Genomic DNA, 26020 nt, shown 5'->3' with positions numbered 1-26020 from the left:
TTGTTAAAATTGTCAAAATTGTTTAAAACGTCAAAGTTGTCAAAATTGTCAAAATTGTCAAAATTGTCAAATTTGTCAAAATTGTCAAAATTGTCAAAATTGTCAAAATTGTCAAAATTGTCAAAATTGTCAAAATTGTCAAAATTGTCAAAATTGTCAAAATTGTCAAAATTGTCAAAATTGTCAAAATTGTCAAAATTTTCAAAATTTTCAAAATTGTCAAAATTGTCAAAATTGTCAAAATTGTCAAAATTGTCAAAATTGTCAAAATTGTCAAAATTGTCAAAATTGTAAAATTGTCAAAATTGTCAAAACTGGCAAAATTGTCAAAATTGTCAAAATTGTCAAAATTGTCAAAATTGTCAAAATTGTCAAAATTGTCAAAATTGTCAAAATTTTCAAAATTGTCAAAATTATCAAAATTGTCAAAATTGTCAAAATTGTCAAAATTGTCAAAATTGTCAAAATTGTCAAAATTGTCAAAATTGTCAAAATTGTCAAAATTGTCAAAATTGTCAAAATTGTCAAAATTGTCAAAATTGTCAAAATTGTTAAAATTGTCAAAATTGTTTAAAACGTCAAAGTTGTCAAAATTGTCAAAATTGTCAAAATTGTCAAATTTGTCAAAATTGTCAAAATTGTCAAAATTGTCAAAATTGTCAAAATTGTCAAAATTGTCAAAATTGTCAAAATTGTCAAAATTGTCAAAATTGTCAAAATTGTCAAAATTGTCAAAATTGTCAAAATTGTCAAAATTGTCAAAATTGTCAAAATTGTCAAAATTGTCAAAATTGTCAAAATTGTCAAAATTGTCAAAATTGTCAAAATTGTCAAAATTGTCAAAATTGTCAAAATTGTCAAAATTGTCAAAATTGTCAAAATTGTTGAAATTGTCAAAATTGTCAAAATTGTCAAAATTGTCAAAATTGTCAAAATTGTCAAAATTGTCAAAATTGTCAAAATTGTCAAAATTGTCAAAATTGTCAAAATTGTCAAAATTGTCAAAATTGTCAAAATTGTCAAAATTGTCAAAATTGTCAAAATTGTCAAAATTGTCAAAATTGTCAAAATTGTCAAAATTGTTAAAATTGTCAAAATTGTTTAAAACGTCAAAGTTGTCAAAATTGTCAAAATTGTCAAAATTGTCAAAATTGTCAAAATTGTCAAAATTGTCAAAATTGTCAAAATTGTCAAAATTGTCAAAATTGTAAAAATTGTCAAAATTGTCAAAATTGTCAAAATTGTCAAAATTGTCAAAATTGTCAAAATTGTCAAAATTGTCAAAATTGTCAAAATTGTCAAAATTGTCAAAATTGTCAAAATTGTCAAAATTGTCAAAATTGTCAAAATTTTCAAAATTGTCAAAATTGTCAAAATTGTCGAAATTGTCAAAATTGTCAAAATTGTCAAAATTGTCAAAATTGTCAAAATTGTCAAAATTGTCAAAATCTTCAAAATTGTCCATATTATCAAAATTGTAAATTTTTTAAAAATTATCTACAGTATCAATTTTGTCGAAATTGTCAAAATTGTCAAAATTGTCAAAACTTTCAAAATTTTCAAAATTCTCAAAATTCTCAAAACTGTCACAAAATTGCGATAATTGTCAAAATTTTCATAGTTTTCAAACTTTAAACATTGTGAACAAACTCTAACTGTTGAATTTTTAAACTGTTAAAACGTCCAAATTGTCAAAATTATCAAATCTGTAAAAATATTCAAAATCATCAAAATTGTTTTTTGTTCAAAATGTTTCCAAAATTTTCCAGTGTCAATATATTTTTTTTTATTTCAGATTTGTTTGAAAATTTTATTAATATTATACCAAAATTTTGATATTGTCCTCTTCGTTATTAATATTAATAATTTAGGTAAAGTTAAAGGAAATAAAGTGGTTACTTACCCGTTTTGAATAAGTTGTACTAATTTGGTACACTACTATAAATACTATAAGTTGTAAATATCTGAAAATAGAGAGAAAAAATACAAACGAAAAAAGGCATTAGTCAAGGTTTCAAACCACATATTGATGGTAAGTAGGAAAAGAGTATGAGTAGATATTTTTCGAAAGAAACTGTCTGTAGTGAATAGAACAGTCTGTAGTGAATAGTGACAACACCCCCTTTTGGGAAACTAATTAAAAGATTTGCGCCCGAAGTCTGGCTGGGTTCGTGGAGCTGCTTGGGCAAAATTCCTCAAGTGTCGTCTACAGGATTCTGTGGTGAAAACACCAATAAAACCGAGAAGTGCTTGTCGAATTCCCATGCAAGTTGGTTGAACTTGGTTCCGGAATGTTTGAGCAGGGGTTTGATTCCTGGATTATCTTTCGAATGTGACCTAAGGATTAATTATTTAAACATCAATTTAACAAAAAACGTCTGGTTTGTCCTTTTCCAGTGAATTGTTTGCTATCTTATTTTTTCCTGTTCAAGTTTGTTTCATTAACACCTTCCTCAATGGGCTGGTATTTATTGTGATGCATTTTCTGCAGGATTTATGGGAATGGCTGGGATGGGGAAATCAACTTTTCCCCCCATCCATATGGGGGCTGCCTGGCTGTGGTACAATGAGATTTTATGCAAAACAGAGCAAAGTTTTTCTCCACCCTTCATCAGTCAGTGTTGGCTGGCTGGGTTGAGGATTGTGGGCGAATGTACGGGGGCTTTCAAGCAGCAAGCAAGAAAGAAGGTGAGTTTTTCAATTATGTCAAGTGCTTTTATTTACGCTACTTTGCCCTAAATAAATTGCTTTCGTTTCTAGTTTTTCGGATCGGTTTAAATCAGCACGGAACCAGCAGGAAGATCCGCTTTGGAAATTCGACAGAAACCCACCAGAGCTTTCCGCAATTGCTGGCAGCCAGGAAGCGGTAGCAGATTTCCATTGTTTTAACTTACCCGGAACTGGGGATTATTATCATTTTTTTCCCTCCTTATTCCAGCTGCAATGAACGAAGAGGTGAGATTTAAGGGTGACGTGAGAAGAGCCCATGTTTGGGAATTGATTTAATTCGGGGGTATTTAAGTGACAAACTTGAAGCTTCACTTGGAGTAATGAGAAGTCTATGTGTGTTATAGGACTTTGATCCGAATGAAGTTTATACAACAACTTCTCTCCTGGTACTGAGTATTTTATGCAACACTAAGATACGATCAATTCTTTACATTTTGTAGAAATCAGTAAAAAAAATTCGAACTTAAAGTTAACCATATGTACAATTTGTACAATGAAAATTATGTTAGCTTACAAAAATGTTCATCACGACGTGCTAAAACCCCTTTGGTTATGCAATTTCTATCCAACATACCGATTCATCAACAATTCTTTATCAATTTGTTCTTTTTCTTTGAATAAAAATTGGTTCAAGAAGGTGAGAACATTGATTAAAGGGTTCCAGTTTCAATCATTTTTCATTTTCGTTCGTTAAAAAAAAAAGTTGGCCTCAGATGTTCTACCGGAATCGACCAAGCAGCTCTTGTTGGAAATTTTCGCAGTCAAAACTATTATTAAATATTTGTTAAATATCTCACACATTTTCTCCAAAAAAAAATTTCCTTTGGCAGGTATAAATCGCCAAACATAACGGTGTGCTCCCTGCCGAAGGTCTGGTGAAATTTATCGAACGGAAATGTGACTTCTGTATGTTTTTAAAATTTTTTGCATCCTTTCCAATCGTGAGAGACGTGACCCAAAATATGCAGTGCAGCAGCTCGTGTACGTGCCCCAATAATCGCAACGTAATTTATGACCCCCACAATAACTCTTCGGCAGCAATAATACTCAGTTTGATATAAAACATGCATCATCCATTGAGCAGAATGCACCTTTTTTTTCACGAACAAGAATGACTGGGTCATTCATCCAACCGAATAGCTAATCCCCAATGGTGCACCAGTCTGGTCCAGGAGAGGTTCGACAATGAGAGAAAAAATCCATTCAAGAACTGCATCATACACAATGCTGTGATACTCAACAGCTGAACCCGCCCCACTCACAAAATGCGCCCCAAACATCCATCCATTCGTGGCAGCAGAGCTTTTCCGGAGGATCACCCTTCAATGGACAACGATGTTTAATGATAATGAACAGAGCCATACGCAAAAAAAATGGATGAGAGAAAGAACACAACCGAAAATGGGTGTGTCGTAACATCAAAACCAATTTCGACCGTTTTTTTCTTCTTTCGTCGATTCCGGGATCCGTGGACCAGTTCCCGATGGTTCGAAAGTAGGTACCGGGAAAATCCTTTCCATTCATCATCTACTCTCGCTCGAGTCCCAACCCCAGTACGAAGGTTCGTTTATCCGAACGGGACCGTTTGCCGAGACCGAGGCCGAGAGTGATTTAAAGTTGTTTTGACCTTTGGACGCGATAAAACGCTCAACATTGTAATTGAATTTTGACTTTTGACCGGTTTCGCTGGCAGCCGAGCTCAAAGGTGAACGCAATAAGGAACGGAAAGGACAATGGCAAAAGCTATTGCTATGCTTCAGATGAATTAAGATCAATCTTGCAAAATAAATAAGACAGTTTTTCAAATTTTTTGCATACTTTAAGGGGTGTTATTGCAGCTTATGATTCAAAAAGCATTAAAATTCTACCTATTGGATAGTCCAACGTTTATTCGAGATTTTTTTTTTCGAAGAGCAAGTAGGACAGCAGTCGTCAACACATCAAGATTATGTCTTTGTTAAATAGCGTAAAACACATTTAACACAATTGTTTTAAATCAAAATTTGAAAAGCAAGAACGTTCAAAACATTCAGCACCATCAAGCTGATTCTTTGGAGAGATCTTATAAAAAACGATGCTTATAGCTACTGAACTTCTTGTGCGAACTTTATTTTTATCAGTATAATTATAACTAGTGAGAAAGTTAGTAGCAAAACGTATATTTGAACTTATCCTGTTCTTGCAAATATCAAAACCTGGTTATTTATTTTTTCATAGTACTCCGTATCACGACATAACTTGATGAACATGGTTCCAAAAACTCACTAGGCCCATGGCAATCGTTCTCCAATTTTTCAGATATCCTACATTTGCCAGATCAAGCTTCAGTTGGTCTAAGCAGAACACCTGTTTTGCACAACAGGCGTCCGGCATTCTCGCAACATTTCCTGGCCAGCCTTCACTAACTTCTGGATACTGGGTTCACCGTACAGTCGTGGGAGCTCTTGATTCATCCTTCGCCTTCACACTCCGTTCTCCTGCACGTCGCCAAAGATGGTTCTTAACACTCGTCGCTCAAATACTCCGAGTGTGCGCAGGTCCTTCTCGAGCAATATCCACGTCTCGTGCCCGGAGAGGACAACCGGTCCAATGAGCATTGTGTAGGGTTACACTTCATGTGATGGCTAAGTCTTCTCAGCCGCAGTTGCTTGAGGAGTCCATAATAGGCACAACTTCCGTTGATCATTCACCACTGGATCTCACGGCTGGTGTCATCGACTGTGGCCACCAGTGAGCCGAGATAGCCGCAGACCAGTATATACTTCGTCTTAAACGTAATAATCAATAACCTAATCCTTCCTGTTTCGCATTTCAGTTTGCGGTTGTTTTCCTCCACCGCCACAGATGATCTGTCGACTATATCAATGTCGTCAGCAAAGCAGGTAAGTTGACTGGATCTGTTGAAAATCATGCTCCGCATTTCGCCCACCACTTGTCAAATAACACCTTCTAGAGCCGCGTTGAGCATCATGCAGGATAGACCAAAGCCTTGTCGAAGCCCCTACGCGATTCGAACGAACTCGACAATTCATCCGAAAACCGCACACAGAATTGCGTTCCATCCATCGTCGCCTTGATCAGTCTGGCCAGCTTCCCGGAAAGGCCGTTCTCGTCCATGATTTTTCATAGCTCGTCACGGTCGATCATGTCCTATGCGGTTTTGAAGTCGATGAATAGATGGTGCGTAGGGACTCTGCTAAACACCAAGCATTTTTGAAGGATTTTCCGTAGTATAAAGATCCGATCCGTCGTGGCCCGTCCCTCTATGAAGCCTGCCTGATGAATTCAAACGAATCTGTTTGATTGAGGCGTTAGGCGACGGAGTAGGATTCGGGGCAGCACTTTGTAGGCGGCATTGAGGACAGTGATCGCTCGGGAGTTCTCACAGTCCAATTTGTCGCCTTTCTTGTAGATGGGGCATATTACCCCCTCCTTCCACTTCTCAAGCTGTTATATGTTCCAGATCCGAACTTTTTTTGTGATACCACCCATCATTTTCTGCACAGTACTGCTGGTAACCTCATTCGCCATCTTGTTCCACCACTTTTCCATTTGAGCGGGTTTTTTCATGGTTCTGCCACATTTTTTCAGTTTGCCCTTAACTATTGCCCAATATTTCTCGATGGGACGAAAATCCGGACAGTTTGGTGGATTGATACTTTTTTCAACAAAATCGATCTTGTTCTCCTTATACCACTTAATGACATCCCGGCTGTAGTGGCAGCTTGCCAGGTCCAGCCAGAACTTAACCGGACCTTTGTGGGACCGAATGAATGGCAAAACCCTCTTCTGGAGACATTCTTTTTTGTAAACATTTCCATTCATTGTGTCCCCAGTGATGAAAATCTTAGTCTTCTTCTCACAACTACAGATCCCTTGCCAAATCATCAACTTACGAGCAAATTTATCTGCGAAAACAAACTTGAATCTACCCGCAACATTCCCTTTACGCTTCGCAAAGGTAAAATTTGTTACCGGGTATTTGTCCAAAATCCATTTTGACGTAAGTTTTGTCGTCCATCAAAATGCATCCGTTGTACTTGGTCAACACTTTCTCGTACAACTTCCTTGCCCTGGTTATGGCAACCAGGTTTTGTTTCAGCGTCCTGTTCGGGTGTTTGCTTGCATGATACTACCGCAAGCCTTCTCGCAAACAAATTCGTCGAGCTGTACTGTGGTTCGTCTCGAACTTTTTCGCCAAATCACGCAAGAAGATTCCAGGATTATTGTGAGCTGATCGAATTACCTCTGCTCGCAGCTTCCGGTCATATGTTACACTTTTACGCCTGGTTTGTTTTGCTCGATCCACCGTAAGGGTCTCCCGGTAACATTGCAGCGCCGAATATACAGTCGATTTTGGATATTTCAGGAATTTCGCGATCTTTACCCCTGACCACGTCGGTTTCTCTACATGAGTGTGCAGAATTTTCTCTCGCCTTTCGCGTTCCATCGTCGATAACTTTTGACTGACTGCTTCAATCTTGATGAAATTTTCACCACTAAGTAAACAAACCATCCGGATTATAACACTGTCAATAGATTCGCGATGTGACAACTAGGAGCGCTGTAGTAAATGAAAAGATGCGACCAGATTCTATGTGAAACAGACTTTAGTGGTTTGACTCGATGTTGACGCCTTGACAGGATCTGACGTTCATGATTTCCGAGAAAGGCTGTCTACCAAGATGTGGTCGATCTGTGATTGCGTTTAATACGGTGATCTCAAAGTGTACTTGTGTGGAAGGCAGTGCTACGTACGGCCATTCGTTTGGAGGCGGCGAAATCTAAAGTCTGAGGCCGTTTTCGTTGAGCAGCTGGTGCGCGCTGAAGCTTTCAATAAGAATCACCGATAACGATCTTGATATCATGTTTTGGGCAGCGGTCGTATTCACGTTCCAGCTGCAGGTAGAATTCGTCTTTGTCGTCATCGGTAGTTCCAAGGTGATGGCTGTGCACATTGATGATACTGATGTTGAAGAACCGGCCCTTGATCCTCAACCGGCATATTCGTGGGTCCATCGGCCACTACCCGATCACGCACTAACTGCATTTTCCAATCCCTATAAAAGCTGTTCTGAGCTCGTGAGTGTTGCCGCAGCTCTGGTAGATGGTATGACCAAATCGGAACGCACGTACTATGCATTTCTTCCAGCATTCCTCCTGCAGCGCTACGAAGACGAATTTGCGACTCATCAATTGGCTAGTCCCTTTTCGTCACGTGGGTCTATGCCGATTTCCATTCGAAATTCTTTGCTCATTATCCTTTACCAGGTGTTTTTTGCATTCGGGGACTTCCCGTGACAATCATGTTTTTCCTTGTTTCGTTCGAAAAATTATTTTTGAAATAGAATTAAAACTTCTGCTAAAACTATTCCGATTTTACGACAGACTTCAAAAACTTATGTGTCAAAATTTCCATTAAAATCGAATTTTAGATTGTTGAGAATTTTTCAACTGATTTCTGATTAGTTATTCGCATACTTTTTAGTTGTTTCGCAAATTCGGGGTTCTGTAACAGTCGGCTAGTTCATACGACGTTCACTCTCAGGATCGGCTTTCCACTTACTTAAGGCAGATAAACAATTAACGGTTATTGCAATCAAACGGCGGACTTGGGCAGAACAAAACGCAAACAGGAGGAATTTCGGATTGGTGTGTTACGACACAGTAGGTTACATTTATTGGGAGGGTTTACATTGTTTTAGGAAAAAGATTGTTGTTTTTAAGGAGCGGTTGCTCATACCTGGTTTTCCGAGGTGGTTACACGTGGTGCGTCTAGCAGGATCTGGCACCGGAAGTGGCTTGGTAGTGGTTCGGCCACCCGGCTGTCTTCACTTCTGCTTCGCTCGGTCTTGTCATCCTCAGACCAAGGGTTGTAGGCTAACCCAACGATCGGTCGCCCCGGACGGCTTTGGCGGCTGGTTTGCAGTTGATAGGAGGGCTGATCGATGCTGATGGTGCTAGTCGAAACCCGATGGACGTCGACACACAACTCCGGAAAAGCCAGGTCCCACGCTTGTCCGAAACGGCCAGAAAACCGGATATAGCGATCAAGATGGAGACCGGACACTTCGGCGAAAGCACTCGGGCCAGAACAATTGGCGTCCGTTCTGGTTCGCAGCATAACACTTTCTCCCGCTGACAGCTTGAAACCGTTAGTTCCTTCTCCTTTCGGCAGTTTTTGCAACCTCAACCGACCCATTCAGCAACAATTAGGGAAAGGGATATTGAAAGGGGGAAGGAAAGAAAACTAAATCTACACGGGAAAAATTCTACACCTAAATACACACCAATATTTCAATGAAAACAAACCCTTTGTTACGAAGTTTGGTAACAGTGCCACCTTGTTTCTTTTCTTGATTTGTATGATGTTTTTCCATTGAATTAATAATATGATCCTTAATCAAAGCAATCGAAAGATTCCCTAATTCAACCAAGGTTGTTGAATTAAAGGGAATCTTTCGATTGCTTTGATTCAGCCGGATTATTCAACCAAGTAGGCTAACAACACATATTAAAATATGATCCTTGATTTTTTTTCACGGAAATATTCTTTGAAGATATTTGTTCAAAATATGCAAAGCTAATTCGCAAAAGAGAATACTTTCGTATTAAAGCTCCTGAGAATAATGTTGTACTAATTCAATTCAGCCCTGATTGTACCTATCTCAAAAATAACCATGATGTAATCTTATTCAGTTTTTCCGGATTGCGCATTTTATCTTACCTTGCATTTCATTAGAATATAAACTAAACCAACCTTCAAAACATCTACGCAGAAAAACCTCGAGCAATTTGGAAAGAATCTTTACGCACTGGCAGACTAAACATAATAAATTACCTAATTAAACTTGCTCTTCGTTGTCGGGAGGCTTAAGATCCCCACACACGGTCCCCATAATTTACAGATACTGACTGTTTACTTAACGCTATACGGAAATCGTACGCTATTCTCCAATTTTCTAATTTTAGCAATCAAACAGTGTGTACCTTGGATGATAGTTGAAGCAAACAAATTATACCGAATCGGGACTACTCACGCAAGTACGCATTAATCACGTACACACTCGTCGTTACCGAAAATGAAAATTAAATTTTTCAACTGTTCAACTCAAATTGCAACACTTTAAACGAGCCTAATTGAAATTAACGGGTGCTACAGATCAGTGGAACAAGCAAAATCAAATTAATTCCAGCAGGTTCCGAGAATCTCAATGAAAAACATATTATCCAATTTTTTTTTGCACCACTACCACCTCCATTGCTATCGAGAAAACAATTATGGTCCTACCTACAACATGAAAAAAAAATTAACCCTGAAGAGATCCTGCTGGTGTGGATGTCAACCCAGTTGTAATAACATGAACGGAGGAAAAACCTACATGGTGACTGACCGAAATCGTCAGCTAGGGTAGCTGAAGCAGCTTCTGGTCGTGTTCCTTCCTCTGGAAAACACTTCGAAACTATAAGGAAGGACGCATGTGTCCTTTGAGAAAAACTACCCTAGAGTAAGGACCCAAAAACTACACTCAATGTACTTTGCTGCCGAAACTGGGGTGATGCGCGGACGAGGTTCCCCATTTGCATACAAATGCTGACACGCACTTGGGTGCAAGTGTGTCAAAATTACACGGATCCTGTGGAAAATTAATCCTCTTTGGTTGCAGTTTTTTTCCCCAGGATGGCCCCAGGGAACACCAACGTTGCGTTGCTGGTGTGTTCCGATGTTCGGTTTGTTTTCACATTTGACAAGTTAGTTTTTTCACCGTTTCTTTAAATTAATAGATTCGTGACTGTACATTTAATAATGTCAATATTTGAAGTCAGTTGCCATTTCTTCATCTAACTGTTTAACAATTTGGAAATTTCCGTTGATTTGATTTTTTAACCGCATTTTCAAACCGGCATCAAATGGATTTCTTGATCAATTACATCCATTATTATTTAATCAAATTTCAAATGATGGGAAGTAGCGAAGGAAATTATTAATACACTTTCCATTAACCTCGCTCTTTGGCATCGAAATAAGAGAGGTGCTGAATGATTACACGTCATTAAGCTGGTGGCTCAGTCACACTCGCCAAACATTGCACATTTAAGCTCGTGGTTGCGATTAATGCATACATTAATCTGCCGGTGTGATACGTGGAGCAAATTAATGGTGCTGGTCCGTTAAATTATTTTGTCACACTAATTGGCAGGTGAAAATTTTATTATACAGCCTAACTTCGGGCTGTCAAAATTTCACTGATGATGGAATTTGGCAAATTGATTTTTCCGTTGCGAGGTCAGGCGGGTGTCTCTCGAACCGGGTATCTGGAATATCCTCGTAAGCCGAGAAATTCAAGCCCGAAGGGATAATGGTGGAAGATTTCGTCTACCTAAAACCGCGGATGATTGACTCTGTAAAGTACTGATACGGTCAATTAAAAATAGCTGAGTGTATTTTTTTTTTGAAATTCTGCAACATGTTGAATGATACAAAGTCGAATTTAACTTTGTCATGGCAACTTTTTTTTAATTTGAAAAACTAAGCAATGAGATTCGGTCTAAGCACATACGAAAAAAATATAAATTTTGAAGTTTAACTAACAAAACTCAACTAAAAATGTATTTAATTCCTCACGTGTTCATAACATTTTTTTAAACGTTTTTTCAATTAAAAATTCTCGAAATTTCATTGCCATCCAGCAAAAGATTTATCGTGATTGTCAATATCTGTTATCTTATTTTAACCGCCGCTGGGATATATTCTTATTGAAATTTTTGGCATTTCGGCGAGTTGTGAAAATTCAAGGTAGAATATTTAGAAAGAACATGAAAGTATTATAGGTGGAAAGATCAAAGCTAGAGCGCTTTGGGTAGAAGAAATTGAATAGTTGGTGAAAATGTGAGCAGGGCTTTTGTTATGTGAACAGCTTTTGAACTACTTGCGTGATTCTTTGCCGCGCGCCGTTTCAATGTTGATAGGAAGCGATGAAGAAACCCATCGCATTCCTACCCACATTGAAACACGGACGGGTCGAACACAAAACAAAAGCCCTGCTCACATTTTCACCAACTATTCAATTTCTTCTACCCAAAGCGCTCTAGCTTTGATCTTTCCACCTATAATACTTTCATGTTCTTTCTAAATATTTTACCTTGAATTTTCACAACTCGCCGAAATGCCAAAAATTAAATAAGGATTGTCAATATCTTAAAATACCATTGAATTTCTGGAGCTAAACTATATTTAAATTTGTTTCGGCTCTGCTATTCTGCAAAACTATTTTTCGTCAATACACGATGGACCAGGATGGAACTTTTTTTTGTCTCTATTTATGAGTTTTTCTGTCGCAGGCTACTACTTTACTTTACTTTATGTTTAACTAAATGTTTTATTTTGTGTTTCCTAAGCCTTTGTATGATTTAAAATTGCGCAAATTTTTATCTCATTTTAAACTTATGATCTCAAATTTAGCTCAGAATCCGATAAAAAGCTTCCTAAGGCCAGAAAACGCATTTTGAAGTTGTGATCCCAAATCAAGCTCAGAATTTTAAAAATAACGCTTCTATACGCTAGAAAATGCATTCTAAAGTTGTGACCCCGAATTGAGCTCAGTATCACGAAAAAAACGTTGCAATAGGCCAGAAAACGCATTTTAAAGTTCTGATCCCAAATTCAGCTCAGAGTCCCTAAAAACGCTTCTAAAGGCTAAAAAACGCATTTTAAAGTTGTGATCTCAAATTAAGCTAAAAAACCACGCTTCTAAAGACCAAGAAACGCAGTTTAAAATTGTGATCCCAAATTAAGCTCAGAATCCCGAAAAAACACTTCTAAAGGCCAGAAAACACATTTTAAAGAAGTGATCCTGAGTTAATAGTTAAGCTAAAAGTCACAAAAAAACGCTTCTAAAGGCCAGAAAAAACATTTAAAAAATGTGATCCCGAATTAAGTTCAGAGTCCCGAGAAAAAAAAACGCTTTTATAGGCCAGAAAATGCATTTTAAAGTTGTGATTCCAAATTGAGCTCAAATTCCCGAAAAAACCGATTCAAATGCCAAAAAAAGCATTTTTAAATTGTAATCCCAAATTGAGCTTAAAATCCACAAAAAAACGCTTCTAAAGGCCAGAAAACGCAATTTAAAGTTGTGTACCCAAATAAAGTTCAGAATCCCGAAAAAACACTTCTCATGGCCTCAAAAGGCATTTTAAAGTTGTGATCCCAAGTTAAGCTCAGAATCCCGATAAAACGCTTCTAAAGACCAGAAAACGCATTTTAAAGTTGTGATCTCATATAAAGCTCAATAACCAGAAAAATAACACTTCCGAAACCCAGAAAATGCAATTTAAAATTGTGATCCCTAGTTAAGCTAAGAATACCGAAAAAAATCGTTTCTAAACGCCAGAAAACGCATTTTAAAGTTGTGATACCAAATTGAGAATCCCTAAAAAATGCTTCTAAAGGCCAGATAATGTTTTTTTAAAGTTGTGATCCCAAGTTAAGCTCAGAACCCCGAGAAAACGCTTCTTAAGACCAGAAAATGCATTTTTAAGTTGTAATCCTAAATTAAGCTCAAAATCCGCAAAAAACGCTTCAGAAGGCCACAATACGCAATTTAAAGTTGAGATCCTTAGCTATGCTCAGAATCCCGATAAAACGCTTCTAAAAACCAGAAAACGCATTTTAAAGTTGTTATCCCAAATAAAGCTCAAAATCCACAAAAAAAAAACATTTCAAAAGGCCAGAAAACGCAATTTAAAATTGCGATCCCAAATTGAGCTCAGAATCCCGAAAAAATGCTTCTAAAGGCCAGAAAATGCATTTTCAAGTTGTGATCCAAATTGAGCTCAGAATTCCGAAAAAAAAGCTTCAAAAGGGCAAAAAGTACATTCTAAAGTTGTGATCCAAAATTTAGCTCAGAATCCCGAAAAACGCTTCCTAAGGTCAGAAAACGCATTTTTAAGCTATGATCCCAAATTGACCTCAGAATCCCGAAAAAACGCTTCTAATGGCCGGATAATGCATTTTAAAGTTGTGATCTCAAATTGAGTTCAGAATCTCGAAAAACGCTTTAAAAGACCAGAAAATACATATTAAAGTTGTGATCCCAAGTTGAGCTTAGAATTCCGAAAAACGCTTTAAAAGGCCTGAAAATACATTTTAAAGTTGTGATTCCAATATTAACTCAGAATCCCGAAAAAATGCTTCTTAATGACTGAAAACGGATTTTAAAGTTGTGATTCAATATTAAGCTCAGAATCCCAAAAAAAAACGATTCTTAAGGCCAGAAATCGCCACAGATTTTTAAACAAAAACTTGTACTTCTTAAACTGTCATGTCATGATGCAAATCAAAATATTATTTTATGGCGGTGTAATTGAGTTCAAAGATCGAATATTTCATTGTTGAATTATGGGATACAGGTTATTATTTAAACTTAAGAAAAAATCCTAAGATTCCTTATTTTCAATACAAATTCACATATTTTAAGACCCTTTGAAAGAGGACATCCCCTTTTCACGAGCAAAAGTCGATGATAAATGATAAAAGATAGATTCTCTCAAGATCAAATTTTTATTTTATAAAACACGCGAATAATTGATATTTTGATGGGAAACTTGTTGCCTAAACCAAGGTTGCAGAAAATAAATGTGTGTTTTTGGGAAAAAAAAATTTACTTTCTGTGATCTAACCCAAAAATTCTGTGATGGTTTTCTATGATGGTTTTTCCTTGAATTTCATAGAAAATTCATGATAAATTGGGTCTTTTTTATCATTTAAGTTGGGCAAAATCAATTATCATTATCGATCTTGTCATACTTTTCAAATTTTAAGTAAGAAATTTTAATTTGGTATTAACCAAAATAATTATAATTTTCGAAATCCATTCAATATTCTAAAATTCTGTGAAATCTATGAATATTTCAAAATTCTGTCTTCTATGACACAGATTATGTGATGAAAATTTGCTCAAAATTCTGTGAAATTCCAAATTTTCTGTAATTTCGGCAACCTTGGCCTAAACCCAAAAAAATCTTTTTAATAAGTTTTACCATACATTTTAGTCATTAAAAATCTGATTATATGCGAAAGATGTTACATAAATGAACTTACGTTCAAATTCAGCATAGATTGGTAAAAAGTAGCAGAAAAGGCGTATTTTTTCAATCAACAAATAATATTACGATGTTTAATTATTTTCAACAAAATTGACGAAGTTTGAATAAAACAACCTTGTAATAGTTATTTTTAAACATGTCGACGAGAGTTATAAAAAACCGTTGCTTAAATTTTAGGAAAAGTAAAATGTTCCATTCAAAATCAGTTTTCGGCTAGTTCCACTCAATTTGATCGAAATATAAACCACTGAACTACCAAATTGATTCAAGTGTTTTTCTGATTATTCGAGTATATTATCGGAATGTCCAAAAATTATCCGAGTCTTGCATCAAAAATCGTAAATGATTCGAGCCAAAAATATGAATAAAAATCACTCATCAGAATTTAAAAAATGATCCGAATTCTTCATCGACATAACAAAACGATTCCAAGTCTTTCATTGTATAAATAAAAAACAAGCCAACCTGAATCTTTCATCGAATCCGTACTCCAGAATCTTTCACTACTTGTTTCCAAATCTTTCAATGGAATTATTTTGAGTATTCAATCGAATTTGACTTTTTGTTCATTTCTATCCGAGTGTTTCATTCGGTTATTTATCTGATTGAGTTGAAAACGCAGGTTTCAGTAGTGGATCATACTTCGTACACAATTCATTAGCGATTGCTATTGTCTCACTCTCCACTAATCATCTTCCCTAACCAGGAAAGTACTCATTTCTGAATGAGTACTTTGATACTCCTACCCAGAATATCTGGCAACACTGTTGTGTTACCACGAACCCAATTTGAGTAGTCTCGCCTAACCGTTTGATGATGTAAACATTTGTACCGCGTTTATCATCATCACCTGTCATCAGCAATCATTGATCTATTGGTCTAGATTGCGAATAGGACATAGCAAGAAGAACGGAAACAAACAATGTTTTGGTTCTGCTCGTGGCAGCAGAAATCGTTTGCTGCTGTTCCGGATGCCGTTGAGAAACCGTAAGTTTCAACAGATTTTTGATAGATTATAATATGGATTTGGCTCAAATCTGCAAAACTTTATTTCTAAGGACCAAAAATCAGTTTTTAATAAACAAAAACATGAAAACTTGAAATCACCAACTATTTATGAATCCAGAACATGAATAAAAAATATTATTTCCATTTTTCAATATAGTCTCTGTGAAATTATTTTCTGAATTCAAAATCTGAATAAGAAACTGTATCTTGATTATTGGAAATCTAAATTTCAAGTCTTAATTATTTATTTAATTATGCAATGAAATATAAATTCAATATTTTTTTTAAATTTCTTTTATATGTAGAGTGACTCATTCGATACTTAAATATGTCTTATTCTTGAATAACTGTCCAGGATTGTTTTTTTTTTAAATTTTCAATCTTCATTATATAATCTATCTAATAGTTCTAGAAGTTTAGATATCCTAAATACTCATTTATTATTTTGATTTAAAATCTAAATTTTTAAATCAAACGCTTGAAAACGAATTTGATGGTTGTAGCTGAATCCTCAATGAAAATCAAATATTTGCGTATGAATTTAGGTTGGCTATTTTGAGATTCTCATCCGAACAACCGCCATGGATCGTAAAAAGCCTTTTTTTGTGTTTTAAAACTGGATAGGATGTAAGCAAAAGGAGGAAAATTTGTAAAATTTAATTAAAAACTTTGTTATCACGATAAGGTGAGAAAATTTTTTTTGCATTATTCTCGAATTTCTTGGCGAAAAAAGTATATACATTTAAACTGGTTTTTTGACAAATTGTTGGGCCCATTAGCCTGGAATAGCCCAGGCAACAATGACTCTTTTTCGAACTTTTAAAGCCTCTCAGGAAACTATAGGAAGGCAAAACGGAAGAAAATTTTCTTTTTTGTTGGTTCCCAAAGACTTTAAACGAAATTTTAATAAAAAAGTTTGGAAACATTTTCCTGGTGTCAACTTTAAACCCCTGAATGTATGTACCACCAGTAACAAGCGTTTGCAAAATGAGTTTGGGTGCTAGTAAGGTTCGAAATCTTAGTTGGACAAACCAGGAATATTTCATTAAAGCGATAGTTAAGGCACTGATTTTCATAGAAACAAGTCCCAGCTCCTTGAAATCTTGTTTAATTATCCAAATTGTACAGTGTTCAGGAAAAACTAAACTGATACGTCTTGAAATGCTCAATGCTGTCCAAAAGATGTGTTATGTTAAACCGAATGTAAATTTGAAAATTTGCCAACGGTAAGAAATATTGAAATAAAACATTTTTAAGATACGAAAACAGATTTTTGCAAAATTTCAATCAGTCGGATCCTCTTGAATGAATGTGTTTTGGAACAGTCACCCAGAATCTGTTAGCTCAAAAACTTACCTCATATTGTGGCTGCTATTGGTTTTGGTGAAATGGACGCTGCTGACTGGCTGCTATCACCTATCGAATGTGTCCATAAAATAATCCTTGTGCTGGTCGCGGTTTCATAGATGCGATGATGGTGGGGAAAGGTGGAAGGCCGAAAAAAACCTACCCCAGGGGATTTTTCCACCCTGGCAAACGATTTCCCCGAAAACCCGACTTCCACTCCGACGACGACAGATTCTGCCAAGCGTGTCCAGTAGAGCCAGATGCCCGGCCAAAACAACGGAAGCAGAACTGCGAGATCACAGCCCGTAAGGAAGCATTTTATCTGTAAATAGAGAAATCGAACACGACATTTAGTAAATCGAACGATTATATTTTTGTTGTTGATATTTGCTGATTTCTTGAGAAATCGCATCAATTCAGCGAAGCATCTTCCAGCGCTCGTTCGTTCGATAAAGATCTAAGCTTTGATTGATGTAACGATCCGTAAATCGTATTAACATCGCGCATCGATTAATAAATAAACATTGAATGAGCAGCAAATCATGCGGCACGACATCTGTCGCTTTTTGCATCGAGTATGAAATTTGCGCGGTTTGCGCTTTGATGATTTCAATTCCGTGCCACAAATGGGCGTAAGATTACAGCGTTGTTCGAGGACATAAGTGTTATTTTTTTTTAATTTTCTTTCAAATTTGAGACAAATGTCCCAAAGAATCTTGTGATATTTCCACATTGATCACAGCCCAAGTCGATGACGGTGTTCAATCTTCATTAACGGGCGCCTTACTCCTCATAAATTAATGTGTAGCTACACGGCGTGACTCGGTGGTGCGGCTTTCAATTTTCCAATCACCAATTTTGATGAAAAATCGTTCGAGGGCACACAAATCAGAGCGGCGGAAATGTCTTTGATAAAATATTCATACGCCCGGCATCATCGCCGCCGAAGGGAATAAATTTTCCACCCCTCCCTCCCTGGTGGAATGTCGTTTCTCATTTTATCAATCTCATCGATGGAGGCATGTAGTTGGGGAAGAACGAGGTTCCGGTATGCCTACCTATCTAATACGGGGGTAAGAATAGCTAGCAGTAGCACACCTGTGTCGATATTCTAAGCGAGGCGAGTGACAAATGAAATCCTGCCAGCGCAAGATGCTTCTTCCAAATGAAAGATTACCGATGCTGATGCCTAAATATTCGGAAGAGTAAGCCTTCCACCTGAGAAGCGTATCGCTCTGGTAAAAATCCTAAAGTATAGGTTTAAAAAACCTTAAAGACTAAATACGCTAGTTAGATTACGAAACACTAAATTGTCGTTGCTAAACTGGAAGTTAGGTTGAAAAATTTAATTCTAAACCCGGTGAAACTTTATTTGCCAAAGGATGATATTGAAGTTAAACTGTAAAATTAACCCAAGAATTTTTGAATTTGGAATATGAGATCGTTTCCTAGCAAGAAAAGAAAAATCGCGCAGCAAAATCACAGAACCCTCGTAGGCTGTATAAGGTGCCACTTCCATTTATATGGCGACCGTCAAAAAATAGATTTTCAAATTTTCAACAAGTTCATACGTCGGTTTCGTTGTGTGATAGATGTATGTTTGAAGAACGTGACGACTGCACTGTAAGTTTTATTCTAATTTAGACAAAGTATTAAGATAAGAATACGTGTTTATAAACAAATTCATTTGTCTCTAATTTAATTTATTTGAACAGAGCTTAACTCATTTGACATCTGTAGGTGCGATACTTTACAAACAAATACCTAAACGCTTATTACTTACACTTGAAAATAAAAACGTCAAATTCCAACACATGTTTGTTTCCCTGTAGCTGACCTGATTGAGATGCATTCATTCATCAAAATGCAACCGAACTGTGATCTTTTCTATGCTTAATCAACGTCACTATTCGAATAGTCACAAAACCAGACTCGCTCGCAGCCTCAGTGTTGGGTGCTGTTTTTGATTCCGTTTTAGTGTGCATACTATTTCGGGATCATCATTGGTTCAAGTCATGCATCGTATTTTCCCCCCCTGAATGGTAGGAATTCCTGGAAGTTTTTCTTCCTGCTGAATTCTGGAATGCCGCTTTTCTCGCTTTCCCTTTATTTTATTTTTTTTTGTTTTCGCTAGCGATCAAAGCTGATCATATCTATGACGGTTTATTTTTTAGACCAGTTATAGATGAAATTCATTCGGTGTGGTAATGATTTGGAAGATAGGAAAAAAAATAGTTTCAACTCAGTTGGAGGCGTTATTTCAAGATTATTTCTTGACATATGACACAAAATTATAGTCATCTCGTAAGTTATTTGGTTTTCTAAATTTTAAACCATTTAACTTTTTTTTAATCAAAATCGATCAAAACCGCTCTCTGAATATTCTCAAGTTCGAAAAAAGGACCTATCCAGTTAACAAATTAAAAAAAAAAGCGTATGAGTAGGCAACATAATGCACATCATTTACACCAAATTCATTTGAAGGAGATTGATTCTGGGAAGAACAAACTACCTAATGCACAACCGATTTGGTAGGCGCCAGCTCAATTTTCCCAAAATCGTGGGTGGGCTGCTGAATGTCTATGAATGAGTGTGAAGATTTGGTGCCGATTATCAGCAGTCGGCTTTCAGCAGCAAGCCGTCATCCGACGAGTTTCGGGCCGATTTTCCTCCAAGGGTCTTTAAAAGGGTGTGGGTTACTCTCGACGATCATAGTACATATGTACATACCTACATCAAGAGCACGCCGATAGTAATTAAATTTCAAGTGCATGGCAATCGGTTTGCAGGAGGTTTCGGAAAATGAGAAAACCGTTGACAGACACGCCGACACGGGCGTAAAACGATTTCTCATCACCCCCTGCTGAGTGAAGGGTTCAGGAATTGTCATTTTCAAAATCTGACTTCCCGGCCATAGATGACGAAGGTTAGGTGATTAGAATTTGTAAGTAAAGGACTATCGATTCAACTAGCCGGAGAATCACGATGTTTCAACATGCTAAGTAGAGTATGTTAAATACTTACCATTTTAGCAACGGCATTTACGAAAAGAATGTTTTTCGAGTGTCAACTGGGAAGAAAATGTATGCCGAAGGCTTCAGATTTTGTGATCAAATCATTTCGTTGAGAATTGAATGTTGGTTTGAAGTGTACGATGACGGTAAAAGATGTCGTCTTCCGACTTTCGGGAATGTAAGATTGAAGCTACCATTCAGGATAAAAACAATTTTTTAAGTATTCAAAACCAGAAGAGAAATCTTTCAGGCATGTGAGAAAAAATAACAAAACCTTCACCCAAAATAAATAAAATAAGAGACAAGAATGAAAAGTTATAAAAATACAATAATAACAAAGCTGTTAATAAATACAAACGACAACAAAAACATAAATTTTAAAAATGCTGAAAAATGGCATTGATTGTTTTAAAATTACAAACTGACAAACAAAACTCCCATCATATCCCTCAAATTTCTGTAAAATTCTGAGTTATCAGCCCACGAGATGGTGTATTTTGAAGATCTTAAAAAACCATCATAGAAAAAAATAAAGTTATAAGCATTTTTTACAATTGATTTTAGAAATGCTATTTTTATTCACCCTCCAAGTGCACAGTGGTCCAAAACTCTAAAAACGTGAGCGTGGGCTTTTTGAAGGCTTAGAAGTAATAGCTTAATGATCTGATAAGTGGGGTTCTACTGTACAAACAAATGAATAAAGCCCTTGGATCAAAAGTGGAATAAGTGACATAATTGAAAAATATCAAGATAAACATCTAAAACGATTCCTTGACTGCCAAACATCATATGCTATTAAATCATTTATTCCAATATTTTCTTATGTTTTGATCTCGTTTGAAAAACTCTGCTAACGGAAAGTCACATTTCTTTTAGAGCCAAAGATACTTTGCCACCAACTCTAATGTCATTTCCTGAAAGTAGTGTTTTATTCACCGGGTCCAAAAATGTAAAAAATGGAATTAAATTTTCATTTGAAAAGTATACGATGTTTGAAAATTGATCATCATACCATTGCATTTATTGATAATACTAGTGAACAAAATATTATCAAATTCTGTAATTTCTTCTATTCTAACCCCCATAACCGAATCTCAAATTCCTGATTTCTGGGCATAATTATATGGAGTATGTCACGAGTTTGGGGCTAGGCTCAATATGTTTTTATATGAGCTGCATGTGTTAACGCAGAACCCCTAGTCGTAAATTTCCGGTTGAACATCAACTCATAATGAGTTCCAATTTGTAAAAATACGACAAATCTGACAACATTATGACAAAAACTTGACAAATGTGATAAAACAAAATTGAGAAAATGATGACAAAAGTATGATAAATAGAACAAAAATATTACAAAACTATGATAAAATATTGGCAATAAAATGATAAAATTTGGTAAAAATATGACAAAAATAAGACAATAAAATGACAAAAAATGGCAAAATTATGACATAAAAATGGCAATAAAATAAAAAAACACAAAAAATACTATAATTGGAGAAATATGACAGAATTTTGACTAAAAACTGACAAATATGAGAAAAATATGAAAACAAAAATATGAAAATAAAATGACAAAAATTCGACTATGTAAAAATATGACAAAATGATAAAAGTATGACAAATGTGGTATCTTTCAGATTGTTGTCATAAAATACCATCATAATTTTCTGGTGTTTTCTCATTCAATTGTCCATTTTCTGTAATGATTTTATCATATTTGTCAGGTTTATGTCATAATTTTGTCATATATTTATCACATTTGCCTTTTTTTTGTCTTTTTTTTTTTAATAAATTCATGTCGAATTTTAGTCATAATTAAGACATATTTTTTTCATATTTGCCAGATTTTGTCATTATTTTGTAACTTGTTTTGTCATGTTTTGTCATTGTCAATTTTTCATCATACTTGTAATATTGTTTTGCCAGGTTTGTCTGATTTTTGTCTTGTTTCGTCATTTTATTTTTTTTTTTTTCATATTTAGGACATAATTTTGTCAAATGTCAGATTTGTCAGATTGTTGTCATTTTATTGTTCAATTTTTGTAAAATTTGTCAAATAGTTGACATGTCACAATTTTGTCATGTTTTCACCACATTTGTCATATTTTGTCATAATTTTGTCATTTTTTGATCACATTTTTGCCAAATTTATGACATGGTTTTGTCGGGTTGTTGTCATTTTGTTGTCAGATTTTTGTCATAATTTTGTTATATTTTTTACCACATTAGTTCATCCCATAACATCCCATTTCCTTCTGAATAATCGTATCGTCTTAAATATGAAAATTTGTTTGTGGAATAGGGAACAGATTTTGAAAGTGAATTTATTTGGTGGCTAAAGAGTACTTATAAGTTCATGTGTTTGGCGCCAAAGAGGTAAAAGTGCATAAAATTAACGTCAAATAAACGATGTTTTTTGATAGAGTTCGCCAAAGAGGTAAAAGTGCATAAAATTAACGTCAAATAAACGATGTTTTTGATAAAGTTCATAAAAAGTTCATAAAAAATATCTATGGAATCTATTGGAACACAACGAAGTTTGAGTGCTTCTTTCACGAAACCAGATTATATGCACTTATCCTTTGGCTGAAAATTGAAAACATGCCCTTTCAAATGCATATTTTTACGTTTTCAAATATTTGCAACCTTTCGAGATATCCAGATGAAGATCCGTGAAAAACTGTTAAATTTCTGACAGACTACATTTGGGACTTCTAGCATATTTGGCTATTTTATAATACTGACGCTTATTTTAGATTATAGGTATGTCATAATATTGAGCAAAGTTCGAAACTTTTCATATATAATTTCCAAAGTATTCAACTTCTCCAGTCGCCCTTTTCTTAAATTAACTAAATTCAAAAGCCACATCTCCACAGCAATTTATTGAATCAATGTCCGTTAGCCATCTACCTAATCCTTGGAAACTGAAAACAAACTACTCTTTCGAAGAATGAACTCGAACCCAGCCAAGCTATCTCGGTACACAACAACATCGAGTTAAACGTTTCCGTAATCCCTCCATAATCCTTTGACTTGCATCCGTTTCATCGGAAAAAATAACTAGGTACAGAAAAAAAACTAGCAGAAAAGCATCAACACAGAAATCGTTGTCACTCGAACATGAGCTCAGTCTATATTCTTGGTTTTTTTTTCATTTAACGGAGCTGGTCTTGTTATTGTTTCATTTTTCAATCACACTTCGGTGTTATTTGTTGGCTTGGCTGGCTAGCTGGAAGCAAAATTTACAAAGAAAAAAGCAAACATCCTCACCCAGCCAGCCAGCCAGCTCCAGGAACGCCGACGACGGATAATCCACCGGGTTTTGTCGCACCTTCGAGAAAATATTATTTTGTTTATCAATTTCCCTAATGTGTTTTAAATGTTGGCGGCACTCTCAGAAGCTCCATACTCCACGTTTCTGTGGGGCAATCTACATCGGTATTTTCCAACGAAATCAATTCCAAACGACTGGACACGGTTCTTCAGGTGTTGCCAGCGTTTTTTCTTGCTCTTCATCCTGGCTCTGCTGCGCATTTTTCCATTTGATTCAGGTGAGGATATGAGGTGAGAAAAACGACCATTCCGTGGAAAGTCTTTTATTATCCAATCTACGTTGTCGCTCTGTAGAAGCACCACCATTGGCAAAATAGAGCTGTCTACTTGTGGGTGCTGATACTTGTGGGTGGGTGGGTGCTGTAGAAAAACACCTCCGTTATCGAAACGACGAGAATTCCAAAACAATGTGTGGAACTTTGACTTTTGACAAAATGGGAAAAATAGTCTTCAAGCTAGCATGGCTAGCGGGTCTTGCAAATTCGATGTGTGTGCTGCTGGTAAGAAAAATGATCGTTTTTCTTCTACAAAAGAAATGAATCGAAAACAAAGTTGTTTATCTGGCACAAATAGCATCTCGGCAGGTGGAAAACTCGAATTGTATGCGCTTGTTATTTGGTCCGGTACAGAGGGACATTTTATTTTCCATTCCGAAAGTCATTGGAAATAACGAATGGTTGTTTTCGAGTGCACTCGCAAAGGTGGCAAATTTGTCAAATAAAATCGCGAAAATCACCCTCAAGCGGAGGTACAAGTTTATCAATGTTTTTTTTTTCGAAAATTGTTCCGAAAGCCTTGAATTTTCACATGACCTATTCCAACAGACGAATTTCTAAGAACTCATCAACAGATATTCCCAGCTACATCATCATCGCCATCGATTGTGTGTCACTGTGCCTTTTCCGGGTGTGAATGCAATCACTCCGATATGCATGTACCGCCATCATCGAGCTATCTTTCACAACATATCCTTTGAAGAGATTTTTTTTCCAACTTACTTCTTCTGAAGACTGCGTTGCCGTATGGCTCCAGCATAGGATGCGCCAGACCAAAAGAGGGACGAACGGGGAAAAAAAATCAAACTCTCGACATTCAACACATGTCACCCGATTGAAACGACCCATAAATATGTCAGATTTGGCAAACACATGTGTCTGTACTGCTGGCTGCTTGCAGACTGGCTGATGAGATTGGTTTGCGTTTTTCGCGCGGTGCTGCTGTATCGTGATCGCGTACATTTGTGGTTCCATAAAAAGCATTGGAAATGTCTTGGTTCTTCCCTTTTCCTGAGAAAAAAAAGTGTAGAAAATATCGACTTGGATTCGTATTGAATTCGGGTGCCTTAGCATAGAATGACATGATTCGGGTTTGAATTCATCATCTCGATGCTATGGAAGAATAGAATATTCCAACACTTCTTATATGTGCTGGGGGGTTGAAAAATTAATATGAAAGTTCAAGACGAATAATTTCCGTTCATTTATGGACAAACTCAAGTCGTACAGGATCTTCCATTTCCCATGAAAAAAATTTCTTCAACTGACTTGTTTAAACTCGAAAAAACTTTTGAGAATTTTTGTCATTTTTGTCATTTTCGTCATTTTTGTCATTTTTGTCATTTTTTTTTTGAAATTTTTGTCATTTTTGTGATTTCTCTCATTTTTGTCATTTTTGTAATTTTTGTAATTTTTGTAATTTTTGTAATTTTTGTAATTTTTGTAATTTTTGTAATTTTTGTAATTTTTGTAATTTTTGTAATTTTTGTAATTTTTGTAATTTTTGTCATTTTCGTAATTTTTGTAATTTTTGTAATTTTTGTCAATTTTGCCATTTTTGTCATTTCTGTCATTTTTGTCATTTTTGTCATTTTTGTCATTTTTGTCATTTTTGTCATTTTTGTCATTTTTGTCATTTTTGTCATTTTTGTCATTTTTGTCATTTTTGTCATTTTTGTCATTTTTGTCATTTTTGTCATTTTTGTCATTTTTGTCATTTTTGTCATTTTTGTCATTTTTGTCATTTTTGTCATTTTTGTCATTTTTGTCATTTTTGTCATTTTTGTCATTTTTGTCATTTTTGTCATTTTTGTCATTTTTGTCATTTTTGTCATTTTTGTCATTTTTGTCATTTTTGTCATTTTTGTCATTTTTGTCATTTTTGTCATTTTTGTCATTTTTGTTATTTTTGTTATTTTTGTTATTTTTGTCATTTTTGTCATTTTTGTCATTTTTGTCATTTTTGTCATTTTTGTCATTTTTGTCATTTTTGTCATTTTTGTCATTTTTGTCATTTTTGTCATTTTTGTCATTTTTGTCATTTTTGTCATTTTTGTCATTTTTGTCATTTTTGTCATTTTTGTCATTTTTATCATTTTTGTCATTTTCGTCATTTTTGTCATTTTTGTCATTTTTGTCATTTTTGTCATTTTTGTCATTTTTGTCATTTTTGTCATTTTTGTCATTTTTGTCATTTTTGTC

The 26020-nt window shown here is 35.5% G+C and overlaps 1 long non-coding RNA gene across 1 annotated transcript; it reads right to left on the bottom strand.

Annotated features, from left to right (window-relative positions):
• Positions 1-1902: 1902 nt before the first annotated feature.
• On the bottom strand, positions 1903-24681 carry LOC129746957 (uncharacterized). Its single transcript, XR_008737422.1, has 3 exons — positions 24542-24681; positions 17200-17512; positions 1903-1964 (listed from the first exon to the last, which is right to left on the bottom strand). It is a non-coding gene; the product is annotated as an uncharacterized LOC129746957 (long non-coding RNA).
• Between the last annotated feature and the right edge of the window lie 1339 nt (positions 24682-26020).

Source organism: Uranotaenia lowii, chromosome 1, assembly GCF_029784155.1.
Source record: "Uranotaenia lowii strain MFRU-FL chromosome 1, ASM2978415v1, whole genome shotgun sequence".
Classification (NCBI taxonomy): domain Eukaryota; kingdom Metazoa; phylum Arthropoda; class Insecta; order Diptera; family Culicidae; genus Uranotaenia; species Uranotaenia lowii.
Note: the sequence above shows the minus strand (reverse complement) of the source record. Positions and strands in the feature narration are given on the sequence as shown.